The following is a 16,374-nucleotide window of genomic DNA, read 5'->3' as shown; positions in this document are numbered from 1 at the left end:
AATTGGTCTTCATAATGAAGAATCAAAATCAAGACTTACTTGCCCATATAGTCATCCCTCCTCCACATGTTGATACGATAGATTTGATTCCTAAGGACTAACAAATTAAAGAAGTCATATTAGGAAAGCCCATAGTAAACACGGCTAAAGTAATGATCACTACAAGCATCAAGGAAGTGTTCAGGCATTTAGACGAAAATGAGTCTGAATTAGTGATGTTGTCCAAACATAATGAGCTTCGAAGAGGCTATCTACATGAAATTGTAGGCCCTTTAGACCAAGATCACCCAGAACTTACTCTCTCAGTGGCATTGGAGAAAAAAGATAAAGGGAATGTACAAGTTGATTCATTTTTGGGAGTGTGTCAGCAATGGCGTGACAATTTTGAGTAGAAAGGTGTACAAATAATATAGGGTAATTTGAACCTGTTACATTACATTTAGTGTAGTACAGAGAAACTGGTATCTATAGTGACTAAGGACCTTAAAGTTTTGACAGAATTAAAGGGTCAAAGATATCACACTCTCATGGATATATATATGGCGGAAGAGCTTGATAAATTAGAATATTGGATTTAGAAGATAGATGTGGGGAATAAGGTTGTGGAAGGACTTCATGAAGATATTCAAAAGTTAAAAGACCAGGCTCAAGAGCAAATTTTGGAAGCAGAGAGGTATTATGATGCTATTGCCCTTGAGATTTTTGAAGATGAGTCAAAAATAAAGCTCAAGTCAGTGCAATTAGTGATCGAACAATTCTGAAGAACTTTCGAGGATGCTTCGTCTGATGAAAATATTGGGCAAGCGTTTAAAACTGAAGAGGTGTTGTTGGAACTGGACACTAGACTTCACAATTTTGTAGAGACTCGAATGGATGTCAATAATTATCAGAAAATATTCAAGCATAAATACGAGCCTTTAGATTTTTTGAAAGCTCCCCAAGTAGTTGATATTATAGAGAAATTCAAAAGCAAGCATTCAAACATCGCTTTGGGGTAAAGAGAGAAGAAAACCCAGATGCTGGAAATTCATGTTTGACACTTGGGAAATTTTTGAATTTTTTGAACCTATCATCAAGGTGTGCCGACAATTTTGAAGAAGTGATAGTGCAATGACAAATAATTGCTAGTTGCTAATTTAGAGCTTTCCATGCATTGGAAACACATTAGGATGACAATTTAACCCTACAAACACCTAGAGAAGGTTGAGCTTCCATTTTTTGAGCTTCCGATGTTTCTCAGATCCTCTATAGGTTCCTTCTTCTTATCTACTTCTTTCATTTTTTTTAAGTAATGTAAAGGATCATCCACTTATTAATTAATGAAAACAAGGGTGGAGTCCTACTTAGCACCATTTAGAGAGTAAGTTTGTATATAATTAGATTTATTTTATTAGTTTAGAAGCATATGTTTGCATTAAGAGATCTCTCACTCTCAACACAAATTGAGGAGATTATTTCTTATAAATTCAAGAATGCAACATGTATTTTAAGCCATTATTTTGATGCAATAATATATGCTATTGGTGCTTTCATTCTAAGTGTATTTATTCTTGTTGGAGTGTGTTATTTTTGTGAATTCTTGTTCATGAATAACAAGGGAGCCAATGGTTTTGTTGTGTTGATTTGATTGTGTGATCTTTTAGTTCTGGTGTTTGCCGCATGTTGATGAATTTTGTTGACATACCAAGTTGGAGAAGAGATCACCCTATTTTTCCTACATAGCTTCTTGTCTCACATGAGCGCACTTTCCATGGCCTTGCAATTTGATGAGAGGTAAACCATCTTTCAATTTTTACTAAGTTTTCATCGACGATTGCATCAGTGGATTTGAGGAAGTGTTGCTCCTATTTTCATTGGTTTCCTACCCAATCTTTTCAATGATTTAACTCGCAAATGTGTTGTTACCATGGTTTATGTCCATTATGAATTTCCCTTTCATGTTATTTTCTTTCATCTCTCATTACCTTATCTTTGCTATTTGCTTTGCTAACACTTGGTTAAATTAGGAATTCATATAGTTGCATTGATTAGATTGCATTAATCATAAAACAGAAGTTACCAAAAGCATATATCTTTTGTGGTTACTTTTTGAAACAACAAGTAGATTGAACACCTTATTTGAAATTGGTCAGAACCAATAAAGGCCTCCCTATGAACAAACACGTTTATCTTCAACTAAGCGAATTTCAATAGGTCGCAAGATTGTCTGAAACCTTGGAGTTGATTGTATATTAGCTTTTCAAGAGAAGAATTCAAAAGGATTCCTCCCATTAAAGCATCGTGCAAAATGACAACTCAATAATAACCAATCAAGAATATAAATAAAATCGTGATCAGAAATGGTGACCTTGCAGGAATCATTTTGGAACAGTTACCACCAGATCAACCTATTTACGACTTCTCGACCGAAAAATTAGTTTCTATATTTTTCATCATGTTCAAGGATCTATAGTTAGATTTTTTATTACAGATCTAGGTCCACACTTTTTAAATCCAAAATACAACTTCCTCTATGCATCTCAAGATAAGTCTTGTATCTTTCATTTTAATTCATAATTTTAGCATAAATTTGTCTCTTAATTGGGTTGACTACATACACTTGACATCTATATCTACATTACTTAATCAATTCATTCAATTTTGTATACACATTATCACACATGGGCCTAAGAGAGTTTTTCCTTATATTGCATTCATTTTCATAGTTCAAATTTAGTATTGGAATCCCTTCATTTTTGGGGCTTGCTAATCTAGTTTGGGTTATAACAGAATCATATTTAGATATTCTCCCTTTCCCTACACACATACATATATTTGAATGCTTTAGTGCATGAAGTAGAGGTCTACATCATTTTAAAGTGCTTCCATTTCCTTACGAAATAATAACAAACTTTGAGTGATAACAAAGTCCTTTATCTATGACCCACACATTAATCTTGATAGACATCCCTTTAACTGATTGATGTATAATTCCAAATGATAGGGAAATGATAACCAATATCAATCGAATTTCATGAAGTATGTCTTTATGATTATTATTGCATCTAAACATGTTAATAAATATTTCAACTCATTTTTGTAAGGGACATATAGATATATAAATTTTCTTCTAAGACCCTAAACAAAACTTACTTTCTTAGTTTGATGATGAATCCTCTTGTCTAGAGGATGGAGGGTTACCTGTTAGTGTAATGATTTCCTCCTTAATCCAAGATTTCTCCATGGCATTCCTCACTTGTTCTTGACTTACTATTGTTTTACCTTTGTTATCTTCATGGATGGGTTATCAACATTTGTAACTCTATTTTGAATTTCCATATTTATGATTAAAAAATATACCATGCTTGTCATCCTCAAGGGTCCAAAAGTACCTCTTGGATTTCTTAATCTGTAATTCATTGTCATATATCCAAATTTTCCATATACATTATACATAGCATGGATATTTCCTTCTTTTCTTAGTATTCTTATCAGTTTTTTTGGTAACCTTGTCAGTGAAACTCTTGATCTACAATGTCCGATATTGCATCCATTTTGATTGCATGTATAACAGTAACTTGCAAAAATTCCTCCATATATATTGCTAGATCTTGATCTGCATTCTTTATTTTTATGTCCAAACTTATTAATTATAACAATGTCCATTGAATGGTGTACCTACTAGAATGTTAATTGATCTAATCCTATAAATAATTTATGTATAACCAAAATTTCCACAGTTGGAGTACATAGACTTAATAGGTTTATTACCTTTTGTGATAATGAATTCCTTAGGCTTTTACAATATGTTCTCTGTTCTAGATTTAGACGATACTCCAACTTTGAATTTTTTTCACTAATATATTCCATTGTATCTCTTGGTCTTATTTGATTCTTTAGTTGTTCATCAACCTCTTGCATGCTATACTTAAATCTTGTAAGTTTCTCATTGACTTTTTTTTACACTTTCATATTGTTCCTTAATCTTTTAACTTCTTGTCTCAAACTTTCATTCTCGATAAGTATGTTCATGTTCATATTATCATCACTTATTTCACTTACTTGTTCGTTAAATATATTACTCTCTCATTGTAACCTCTAAATGATAGCATCCTAATCTTTGATTGTTCTCTCAATGTTTTTATTTTATGTTCCAAGGCTTTCTTTAGCACCTTTAGTTATCCTTGTTCTCTTAAGTATTTTAGTCATTATTAGGGCTTGAATTTCAAGTTCCTTTTTAGCTTTAGGTGGCTCTTCTTCTAGGGAAATATTCCTTTCCACCAGATCTACAACTATTACGCCAGCTTCTTCAGAATTTACACTACTCTCAAATAGTTCTTCAATGTTGTTGCAGTTTATCTACAATTGTTTTGATAGTTCTTTCCTCTTTGAAAATGAGGAATTTAACATCTTTTTTAGATCTTGTATTGAATAGTTAATTGCATCCATAGCTTCTTCCAATGGCCTTTGTCTTTTATACCTCTCTGCATTCCCCAATCTACTCTCAAGTTGTTAAACTTTTGCTCAAGAGAACTTAGCTCTAATACCAATTGTTGAAAAGGTATATATTGTTGGGGGAGGGGGGATCAATACTCACAAATGATTTACCAATTAAAACTTTTAATCATAAACTTATAATTGTAATTCACATTAACATCTAATATTCTTTGACTTAAAATTTTCTACAATATAAACTAGTTTATTAATATGTTACAACAATAAAATAAAAAATAAAAATGACCCACACATTACGCCATGGCTTTTTGGTCTCACATAAACTCTTGGTTGGAGGGAAAACCTACAGTGGGTACCGTACTTGTTGACAAAAAATTCTACACACCTGCTTGAGGTGTGACCCTCAAGTGGCCTTGTGTAACATGGAAACAACCTCTAAGTTTGGGACTTGTGCTTTGAGGTTGAATCTTCAGAGAATGTTGTCTTCCTTACAATTAGGATACACCTATACTAACCCTTTTGAGGGAAAGGGAGAAGGAGTGCATAAATTTAAAATATTGAAAGGGAAAGGTGATGCATAGGATTGAAATTCGGTTACTACGTATGCCCAAAAATGTACTACACATCAATGGAACACCAAACTACATAGTTCTATACTCTAATATATCTCCAAAGGACTTGTATGCAAGTTAGAAACTAAGAAAATGATGAAAGGAATAATAACTTCATAACACAACATTTACTAGCATAATAAATACGACATGCAAACTAAGAACATAGAAAAGAACATCTAACACAAGGCATACATTTGCACAAGATAGATAAATAAAGAATAGGTAAAAATAAGTATTTCATTAATGGTAAGAAAAAGGAATACAATTACAGAGCATAAGACTACTACAAAAGTACAATAAAGAACCTATAAAATATGTACAAAGTTGCCTTTTAACGAGATCAGGCATTTAACTTAGTTACAACAATGAGGATCAAACTCCACCAATGAGAATTATGATTATAGAGTGCAAATCAAGAAACAACAAGAAAAAATATATTTCTTTGTGTATATTTGATGATGAAATGATAGAAAACAACTACAAATGAAGAACTTTGCAAAAAGAATAGATAGCCCAAGTAAAATAAATTAGAACAAATATGATTTTTATGTGTATCTGATCCATGAAATGATGGAATATGGGCCAATAAATGTTCATGCAAGTGGCAATATAGCAAGAAATAACCTTTACATCGCATAAAACAGTCAAAAAATGCAGTTTGACAATAAATATTCAGCTCTTGGGTCGAACCACGGTTAGTAGGAAAAAAATAACATAGACACAAAAATGCACAACAATTTCAACCTGTACACCATCCCAACATCAAATTCCTTCTACACAAAATACTCACAATGTCACAAAGCACAAAAATTGCATTGTTGCACAACATTGCAACATCAAATATTTCCTCTCATAAGAGACATGTGATGTCGTGCAACACGAAAATTCACTGATTGTAACTTTGCAACATGAAAACACGCATTGACATATAGACATGCGATGTCATGTAGCTCAAAATCGCAACCTGTGAGAGATCATGACATTGATTGAGCAAAAAGGGGGCTCCTATGACGAGAAACTCATTTGAACAACTCCTTCAATGCTTGAAAATTGCACTATAGTGCAAGATCACAGTATGAAATGTTATGTCAATATTTCTGGTGACTCAAGGGGAATGCTTGCCTGCTAAGTATATGATTAGTGGTCTTGAAGCATTCTATTGGGCACATAGTCATAAGCATCAAAGGCATGATGCACATCTCTGTCTCATATAAAATCAACAGCTCTACAACTGACAAAACAAATGAAAATTTATTATCTCCGAGGGACATAGCTATGCCCGTGCACTTGTTAGAAAGTTGGAAACACCTAGTCTACTATGTACAAGTATTTATAAAATATAAATTAAATAAATCCATTAACTGGCTTGTTAAAGTAGTTGCCCTTCCTCGCAAGTTAATTTTTCCTTTCATGCATGTGGGTAGTTAGATGTAGCAAAAAAATGGAAGACACATTATTGTAATGTGAAACACCTTCCCAATGCTGGAAATAAAGAAGCTCTCTACTACTAGCACATTGTCTTCTCGAGCATGACATACTTGCTTAGCCTCATGCTTTGCAACAAGCATGACCAAGGGCAACTTACTGATCTTTTGTAGATCTAGATTCTTTATTGGGTATCCTCTTGATGGTATTAAGCCCACTGAATCATCCTTGACCATGTTGTTGTGCTCTACAACCTATAAATCCTCTTGACTAGTAGGGGTTGGCTCTGATGGTATGATTGCTAATGTGTGTGTCTCTTCATGTTTTTGCTACAACACATGTTCCTCCCCTAACCCATGTGAATCCTTTCAAATAAGGGGTTGCACCTCCTACATGTGTGCATGCTCTTGTGATGTAGAAGAAAGAGAATATTGTGTCTCTTTTGATGACTCTATTGTAGCAAACAACATTCTCATCAACTTTACTTGTAATTCTTTCTCACATCTCTCTTTTTTGCAACCAACTCTCTTGCAAGAATTGCCTCATATTCTTGTTGTTGGGCCTTTAATCGCTTTGCAACCTCTACCTCAAACTTCCTTTGTTGTGCCTATAGCTACTACAATAATATTTCTCCTTCTAGAGTATGTCTCGGCTCATGAGCATCAACTTGTAACTCATGTACTTGTGACAGCCTAGGTAGTGTTTCTTTCTCCACCATATCATGGGAGACCTCCTACTGCAACACTTCGTCTTGCTTTTCTTCCTTTTGCAACAGACCCGCATGTACTACTATAGGCTCAAAAGCCAAAATTTGTTCCTCAAGGACAAGAACCTCGTTATGCTTTTCCTCCTTGAACACTTGATGTAACACACACTCTTTAATTAGTAGCTTCTCTCACATTGTCTCTAATGTGGGAAAAGATATATCCACTTCTTCAATAGTAATGAAGAAGGGTCAATAGTCATTTGGGGGTTCATCATCATCAACATAGGGAGGTTTTTGAAGTGTGGGATGAGGTTTAGGGCAACTTGATATAGAAATATGAGGAGGATTTTTTTTTTGAAGTTGCCAAACTTACTTCTTAGAGGAACTTATAATTCAGCTACTTGCATTAGGGAAAACTTTAGCCTTACCTCCTCCTCACATTGCCTCTATCTGATTTCTTCCTCTTACTACAACTTGAGGAGGGCTAGGTGAGCCTCATTGAAAATATCAAATGCCTCAGATGCCATGCTACAAAAATATGGGTCATTCTTCCACATCTCCTTCTCATCATGCAACTCCTTAAACCAAGAAGTCACAAGGAGCATAGCAAAAGAAAATTTCCCATAGTCTGTATCCTCATAAGGATTATGAACATATTCAAAATTCTTTTCTAAGCTAGAAAATCCAATGCCCAAATTTTCTCCATGGTCATAGAGCTCTTCTAGCTTTGACATGAGATCATTATAGGGCTCTTTGGGAGATTGAGTAGGCTAATAATTTGATGTTGTAGGGGAAACCAAACTCAAGGAAGAGTTTATATATGGGCTTGATTTGTTCTTCCTCTCTTGCTGCTCTTGGAACTCTTGGATTGTGATGAACTTGGAGGGGGAAATTTTAACATATTCATGGCCATAAATAACACGAGGATTTGGAGTAAAAACAACCTCTTCATGATATGGGGGAAAGTAGGAGGCATTGCTATGAAGGGAATCCATGATAAAGCATTTAAGAAAACAACTTCAATGTATACATTTTGGAGAAATATAAAAAACTAAATATCATCTATTCGTACTAGCACTTGGTGTGTTGAAACCAATAGATGCATAGAGTCACCATGGTGTTAGAATAATGCCTCCAAAGGCTGATGGCAATGAGAAAAATACCCAATTTTGCAATGAATAAGTCTTAAATTGGAAAACTGACTGACTTACGAAGCTAAAATGTGTGTCTCACTAGGTGTGCCAAAAATCATTGACATAAAAGTTTGCACCCATGCTTGAGGTGTGACCCTCAAGAAACCTTGTGTAACATGGAAACAAACTCCATGTGTGGGGCTTGTGCTTTGAGGTTGAATCTTTGGAGAAGGCCAGCTTCCTTATAATTAGGATGCACCTATATTAACACTTTTGAGGGAAAGGGAGAAGGATTGCTTGAAATTAAACTATTGAAAGGGAAAGGTGATGCACCAGATTAAAATTTGGTTACTACCTCTGCCTAAAAATGCACTACACATCAATGGAACACCAAACTACATAGTTCTAAACTTTGATCTATCTCCAAAGGACTTGTATGCAGGTTATAAACTAAGAAAATGTTGAAAGGAAGAAGAACTTCATAACACAACATTTACTAGCATAATAAACATCACTTGCAAACTAAGAACATAGAAAAGAACATCTAACACATGATAGAAATATGCACAAGATAGTTAAATGAAAGAATAGGTAAAATAAGTATTTCATTAATCGTAGGAAAAAGGAATATAATTGCATAGTATAAGGCTACTACAAAAATACAACAGAGAAGAACTTGGAAACTATGTACAAAGTTGCCATTTAAAAAGATCATGCATAACTTGGTTACAACAATGAGGATCAAACTCCCACCAACTAAAGTTATGATTACAGAGTGCAAAACAAGATAAAATATGAGAAAATCTAATTCTTTGTGTACATTGGATCATCAAATGATAGAAAAAACCTAGAAATGAAGAACTTTGCAGAAAGAATAGAAAACACAAGTAAAATAAATAAGAAAAAATATGGTTTCCATGTGTATCTGATCCATGAAATGATAGAAAATGGGCCAATAAATGCTCCTATAGATAAGAAAATCATGTCCATACCCTCTATAAGTGGCAACACAACAAGAAAAAGCATTTACATCATGTAAAAAATCTAAAAAATGCAGTTTGACAATAAATATTTAGCTCTTGGGTCGCATCACCATTAGTAGGACAAAATAACCGAGGCATATAAATGCACAATAATTTTGACCTGTGCACCACTGCAACATCAAATTCACTCTGCACAGAAGACTCGTGATGTCATGTAGAGCATGGAAATGCATTGTAGTGCAACATCACAACATCAAATATTTCCTCTCATAGGAGACTTGTGATGTCGTGTAGCATGAATATGCACTAATCGCAACATCACAACACGAAAATGGCATACAAACATGTGATGTTGCATAGCACAAGATCACAACCTACATGAGATTACAGGATCATGATGTTGAATGAGAAAAAGGGGGCTCCTACAATGAGAAACTCATTTGACCAACTCCTTTGATGCCAAAAAAATGCATTGCAATGCAAGATTGCATGATGAAATATTATGTCAATAGTACCCACAACTCTTCACTGTAGTAAAAATGTATGCATGGTGAGGAGCTACATATGTCACCTTCTAAGTGACTCACCCTATTAGGAGTGATTGATACATTGTTAGATGTATCTAAAACTAATGTTAAGAAATACTATGTTAAGAGATTTAATCACACTTTTTTTATGTTCACACAATTAGTTGATTTAGAATAAGCTCAATCTAGAACTTCTAAGTCCTGTTAAGCACTACCTAGTTAAGGAATTTAATAATAACTTATAGAAACTATTAGGTATTCTATCAAGAAAGTAATCGGCCTATAAATTCTTTTCTCTGAAAGCTTTTTAGATCCTTTGCGCATTGATTGTGCTTCCTCTCTATAGGTGTACTATAGTCTAATCTTAAGCTTAACTCAAATTTGCATTATATCTCCAACCCCTCGACTCTTCCAACCTTAGTTATGTTACTTGATCTTCATTTTATACTTTCTAAGTCTTTATGACCTAATTAGGGTTCCCATTAGATTATCCTCAAATCCATCTAGAATCTCCCATAATACGTTTCCCTATCCTATTAGTTGTAACATAACCTTTTATCATTTCTGTAGTGAAATATTATTTGTTGGATTCTCCTCATAATCTTTGCAGAAATCCTTATCACTGATCTCCATAAATTATTTTACTTTGAACATCTTACCATGTAAACCATTTTGCCTTTAACTATATTCAGTGAATTTGACCGTAGCAAGATAGGTTTGATTATTTTTCATTATGTTCTACTGGCAGCTGGTAAGCTTTGTGTGTATAAATTGTGTACTTGCAAATAATAATACACTTCAATAGAACATTGTAATGTGGGGGTTAGTACATAAAAAACATTAATGAAATTATAAGAAACCCTAACATAATCATCCTATTGCTCTCTAACTAAAGAATGAGTATGCAAATAAATTTAAATTGCCCTTAGAATCAAGTCCATATTAGTGACAATGCACCCCTAGAATGAGAGATTCAAACTAAATAAGAGAATGCAAGAGCTTTTGATTCAATTCCATTAACCAAATTGAAATATGATCTAATTAGTATGAATTGAATGAATGCATAATTGAGATCTAGAATGAATCACTATGAACACAAAAGCAAGTGCAATCTAGAATGAGCTAGAAATTAACTATAATATCAACATAACTAAGAAAATGAGGGCCCTTTGAGTTTCAAATCCATATTATTTAAAGGAATATGTTTAGATTCAAACTTTAGGGAGGATTAGGACTCAAAGTGGAGTGGTCCATGTGATTTTCTTTTATTGGTCCTTGTAACCACTTCCTATCCATTTGTCCCATTTAATATGACATGTCTTCTAGTGGGATTTATTAATTCATTTTTAATAATTAACTTAGCCAAATGTATTTAATCTTTTGATTTAATTAAATAGACTAGGCCATTTAATACTTGAATTAGGAATTAATTGATTGAAGTTGATCATTTAATGAATTATGCCAGTAATTGAGCTGACGTAACTAAATTTGATTTTTGATTAATTATACTAGTAACAGGGTCGGTATAATTAGGAATGTATCCCTGATTAGGAGAAAATAGGGTCTCTAGTCTATAGGACCACTTTAAGGATATTACAAGCTTAACTTGTTTAGTGTTTTCTATTTACAACTAAGTATAGTTCACAAATAATGAACTCACTTCCTTTGTACCAATTAGGTTCTTACATGTCCTTTACATTGATAATGCTCTAGTTTGTCTATAACACTACTATTGCATGTTTGTCTATTTGTCTTTCTACTGATAAGTTCCTTCTTGTCGACAACGTGCTACTTGTACCTATTGTTTTTACCTCTACTTTATTTTGACTAACTTATTCTTCATGTATAACTGCTTTCCATTAATGAAAAACATAGTGTAAAAAACATCATCAAATACTATTGTATGATTTTCAATTAACAAAGAACATAGAAGACCAAGTTATGTTGGATGATCAGATTATTGGAAATGCAAGTAGTGGAGTAACAACAAAAAGAAGGAATGAGAAATGAAACATGTTTAATTTCACAATTTGAACCTAAAAATACATGTGAAGCATGCAAAGATGAATTGTGGATTAATGTTATGAGGAAGAACTTGAACAAATTGTGAAGAAAAACACTTAGGAATTGGTTCCTAGATATAAGATGAAAATGTTAGGAACTAAGTGGGCATTCAAAAATAAAATGAATGAGAAAGGAGAAGTTGTAAGGAAGAAGGAAAGACTCGTGTGTAAAGGTTACTCACAACAAGAGGGTGTTGATTTTGGAGAAACCTTTGCCGAAGTAGCTAGATTAGAAGCAATTAGACCATTTTTGGCATACACAATAAATGAGAAATTCAAAGTGTATCAAATGGATGTTAAATCAACTTTTTTGAATGGAGAATTAGAGGAAGAGTTATACATTAATAAACCATATGGATTTCAATTAACAGAGCAAGAAGACATGGTATGCAAACTTAAGAAATCCCTTTATGGATTGAAGCAGGCTACAAGATTTGGTATGAGAGGTTAGCTAAACACTTGTTATATTTAGGGTTAAAAAATGGAAGTTTAGAAAGTAATTTGTGGTCGATCATTGAAGTTTTTATAGATGACATTATTTTTGCGGGAAATAGTGAGGTAAGTAAAAAAAATTCTGATGAAATGAAAGGTAGATTTGAAAGGTCTATAATAGATGAGATAAAATACTTTCTTGGATTACAAATAATTCAAATTGAAGATGGTATCTTTATATCTCAAACTAAGTATCTCATTGAGTTACTAGTAAGAATTGGTATGGAAAATTACAAACTGGTGGGAACACCTATGGTTATAGATTTCAATTAATAGCTAAAAATAATTCCCCTAATACTATTCAGACAAGGTATAGCTTAATCATTGGTGGCTTACAATAGTTAAATCATACTAGACCTCACATATCAAATGTTATTGGTATTGTGGCAAGATATTAGAAAGAATCACGCTTGGCAGTGATAAAAATAGTTTTTAGATATTTGAAGGGAACTTTGGAATTCGGTTTATAGTATGATATATCTAACGATTTCACATTGTATGCCCATATAGATGCAAACTAGAGGAAAAGTACTAGTGGAAGTGCATTTTACCTTGGAGGAAGATTGGTTTCATGGTTAAATGAGAAGAAAGATTGCATATCACAATCCATTGTAGAAGCATAATATGTAGCAACAAGAAATAATTGCAATCAAATGGTGTGGATGAAATAGATGTTGAAAGATATTGATATAACTTTCTCTAAACCTATCATCATGCACTATAATAATACACATACAATAAAGATATTTAGAATCCAATATTACTTTCAAATATACTAAAATTATTGCTATCAAGTATCGTTTAATGAGAGAGAGTCATTGAGAAGGAAATTAGATTGGAATATGTAAGTACAAAAGAGCAGGTAGCGAATATCTCTACTAAATATTTGGCTAAAGACACCTTGAATATCTCTAAGGTATGCTTAGGGTGATGACTCCACCTTATAAAGAATAGTTGATGCATGAATGCATCAGTCTAGTGTATTTAGAGCACATTCAATAACTTGGATGCAATGCTTGGTACTACTCTTTAGGGGGAGTGGTCACATGGTACAAAGCTACTTCTAGAGCTCTTATGTGATGAATTTTGTATAGTAGTATTTGTTTGCACTTGATATTCTTTTTGGTTATAAATTAGATTGATCTAATATAGGTAGTTTGAAGAGTTTATTATCAGATGGGGAGATAACTTCCTTAAGAGGGGAATATTCCTAATGAAACTGGTATTTGACATTTTTCTCTTTTCTATTGATGTCAGAGGGGGTGAGAATTTGTGAGAAATCTTTTCACCTAGGAAGGTATATGCATGAGAAATTTGAAGATTGCATATGTTGAGGGTATTCAAAAAACTATATTTAGTTGTTCACTTTTGGATTGGTATTTTATCACCATATGTTTCCATTAATGCCAAAGGGGGAGGGGGGATGGGGGGGCGCGTTGTAAGGAATGGAGGACATTATTGTCACTTAGGAGTGTTGCAAAGATTTCATACTAATAACCATTTTTGTCATTAATTTCAACATATATTCTTTGGTTAAGGACAAACTCAAATTTAGTATATCGCAAGCTACTTAACAATTTAGCATGGTCAGTGGTTGACAGATTTGGTTATGCAAGCTTATATTTGTGTAGATAAATGTGTGTAATATCATGTCTATATTTGTTGTACTTTATGTGATGTTATCAATTAGTTATAACTCATTTTGTGAAGACTGATAACATACTGATGTGTAGGAAAATGTGCTAGAACTAGTTACAATGTTTTTTCTATATCTTAATGAAAGGTAGGAATTAATGCTGACAAGGATTGAAGATGGTAGAAGACTTGTTCATGCACTTATGTTTGGATTTATGAGTCATTTGACTTATTCTGGAAAGGTCGATGGTGTGTAAAGTGCAATGCATTTTACTAACAATCCAGTATGTTTTTGTAGTGTGTGGATTATCATTGATAAATGTTACACTCATATTGTAACACGTGGGACACTTTATGTCATGGTTGTATAAATTCTTATGAAGGCATGCATGCCTTAGCATGGTCCCATGAAATTAATTATACATTGGGGAAGCTCTAATAGGATGACCTAGTTAATTAATTGTAATTGGCATAAATGAAAGATATATTCCTTGTTTGGTGTGCGTGATCTCTATGTTTGGATAGAAATAATAAAAGCCTTGAAGCTGAATTGTTAGAGAAAAGAAGAGACGTTGTTTGGATGATTATTAGACTTCAAAGGAACTATTTTGATAAGTTGTAGGCCAATCCAATCAATTCATGCTTATTGAATATGTAATCCTGAGAGATCTATCTTTCACTTTTATCATAGCATTTGGATAGTGGGTCTACTCATTTAAATGAACCTCAATAGGATTAGAACCTTAGCAAGGGTTCAAGGTTTCCTAATAGGGATCTATCCTTTGATAGAGATCATTGTACTAAATGAGTTTTACTTGACTCCTAATAGGATCACATCCTTTCACAAGGAATTTATACCTTAGTACACTATCTTGCAATTATCATTCCCACTGAGGTTTTCCCTCTGATCAAGGGTTTTACTAGTCAATAAAATCATTGTGTTATGATGCATGGTTTCTTATTGTTTTGCATAATTGTTCTAATGGTTTGTGATCAATTATAAGTTTGGATTTAATTATATTTGCTCACAACCGATTCACACCCTTCTTAGTTGTGTGTGAACTTTACTTCTTTAACATAGGGATCATTGTCTGTGCTTGGAATTAGGGTTTGTCTCTACCATATTTCATCATGCTTCCTTTCATCCATCACCTTCAAATCTTGTTGCCCCTCGAAACTTTGCATTGCCTCATTATTGAGCACCATTCTTGCAACTCTTCAATGAACCCACCATCTATTCATTAAGATGCCTTAGCTTGGCTTTACATAGATAACACAAATGAGAATGTTGATCTTCGTATGGGTATTTCTGGTGTAGGTGATGACATTTTTGATGAAACTTTCTAAGAATTTTTAGAGAATGACACTAACGTGTTTGTGAATGAGGCTGCAAAAATTGCAAGAAGTACTTAAAAAAGCCTAAATTCAAACTCTAAAGGTTCAATATAAACTTTGAACCATTGATTTTCCAAAACCTTGCCCTTGCAAATTGGCTTTTATTTCTGTTTGGAAAATTATTTTTCTCCTTACCTTTTTTTGTGAGAGCCAATGGCAATTTTAATTTTTTTTTTTTCACTTTTAAAAATATGCAAAAAATAATAAACTATGTAATGGACTATAACAAAAAGATTATAAAATCTTATCACTCAAACGAACAACACATTAACATCTTAATGAGTGCATACATACCTTAGGACAAGAACTAATAGTAACATATTCTATTAATAAAAAACTCCATATAATAACAAGTGCTACGTAGTGGCATGTACTTGCCGTCATAGTTATAATGTAGTTATAATTAATAAAATAATATATAATTATAATTAATAGAATAGATATGTAGTTATAGTTAACATTTTATGTTTTATTGTATATGTTATAGATAGTTTAATTATTTTCTTGAATATAATAAATGTAATATTTGAAATAATAATAAATGATATCATTTAATTATTTTTACAATGAAATTAGTTTGAATAATAGATAATTAAATGGAAAAGGTGATGTAAGTGTTATAGTATATTAATGAAATACAATTAAGATACAAAGATTCATATAGAATAGAGATATATTGATTTACATTTTCATACTTCATATTTTTAAATATATATAAATTAATGTATAACGTTATAGTAATTTATTATTTATTAAAAAATTACATTTATAAAACTAGTAAAGGATATAGAGTTTTGTTAAAAGAAAAACATTATCATTTATGAGGTTAGGGATAGTTAATAATCTCTTTATACCAAAAATCCTTCTGCTAAAGGTGCAAAAGGGCTCCTATAAGACAAAAGATATTCTAAAAAATTATTACAAAAACTATTCTATTGAAATATTTAATTATATGTTTTTGACATCA

Source organism: Cupressus sempervirens, chromosome 6 (genome assembly GCF_028749045.1).
Source record: "Cupressus sempervirens isolate cs-2001-9-10 chromosome 6, ASM2874904v1, whole genome shotgun sequence".
NCBI lineage: Eukaryota > Viridiplantae > Streptophyta > Pinopsida > Cupressales > Cupressaceae > Cupressus > Cupressus sempervirens.
This window is presented reverse-complemented; position numbering follows the sequence as displayed.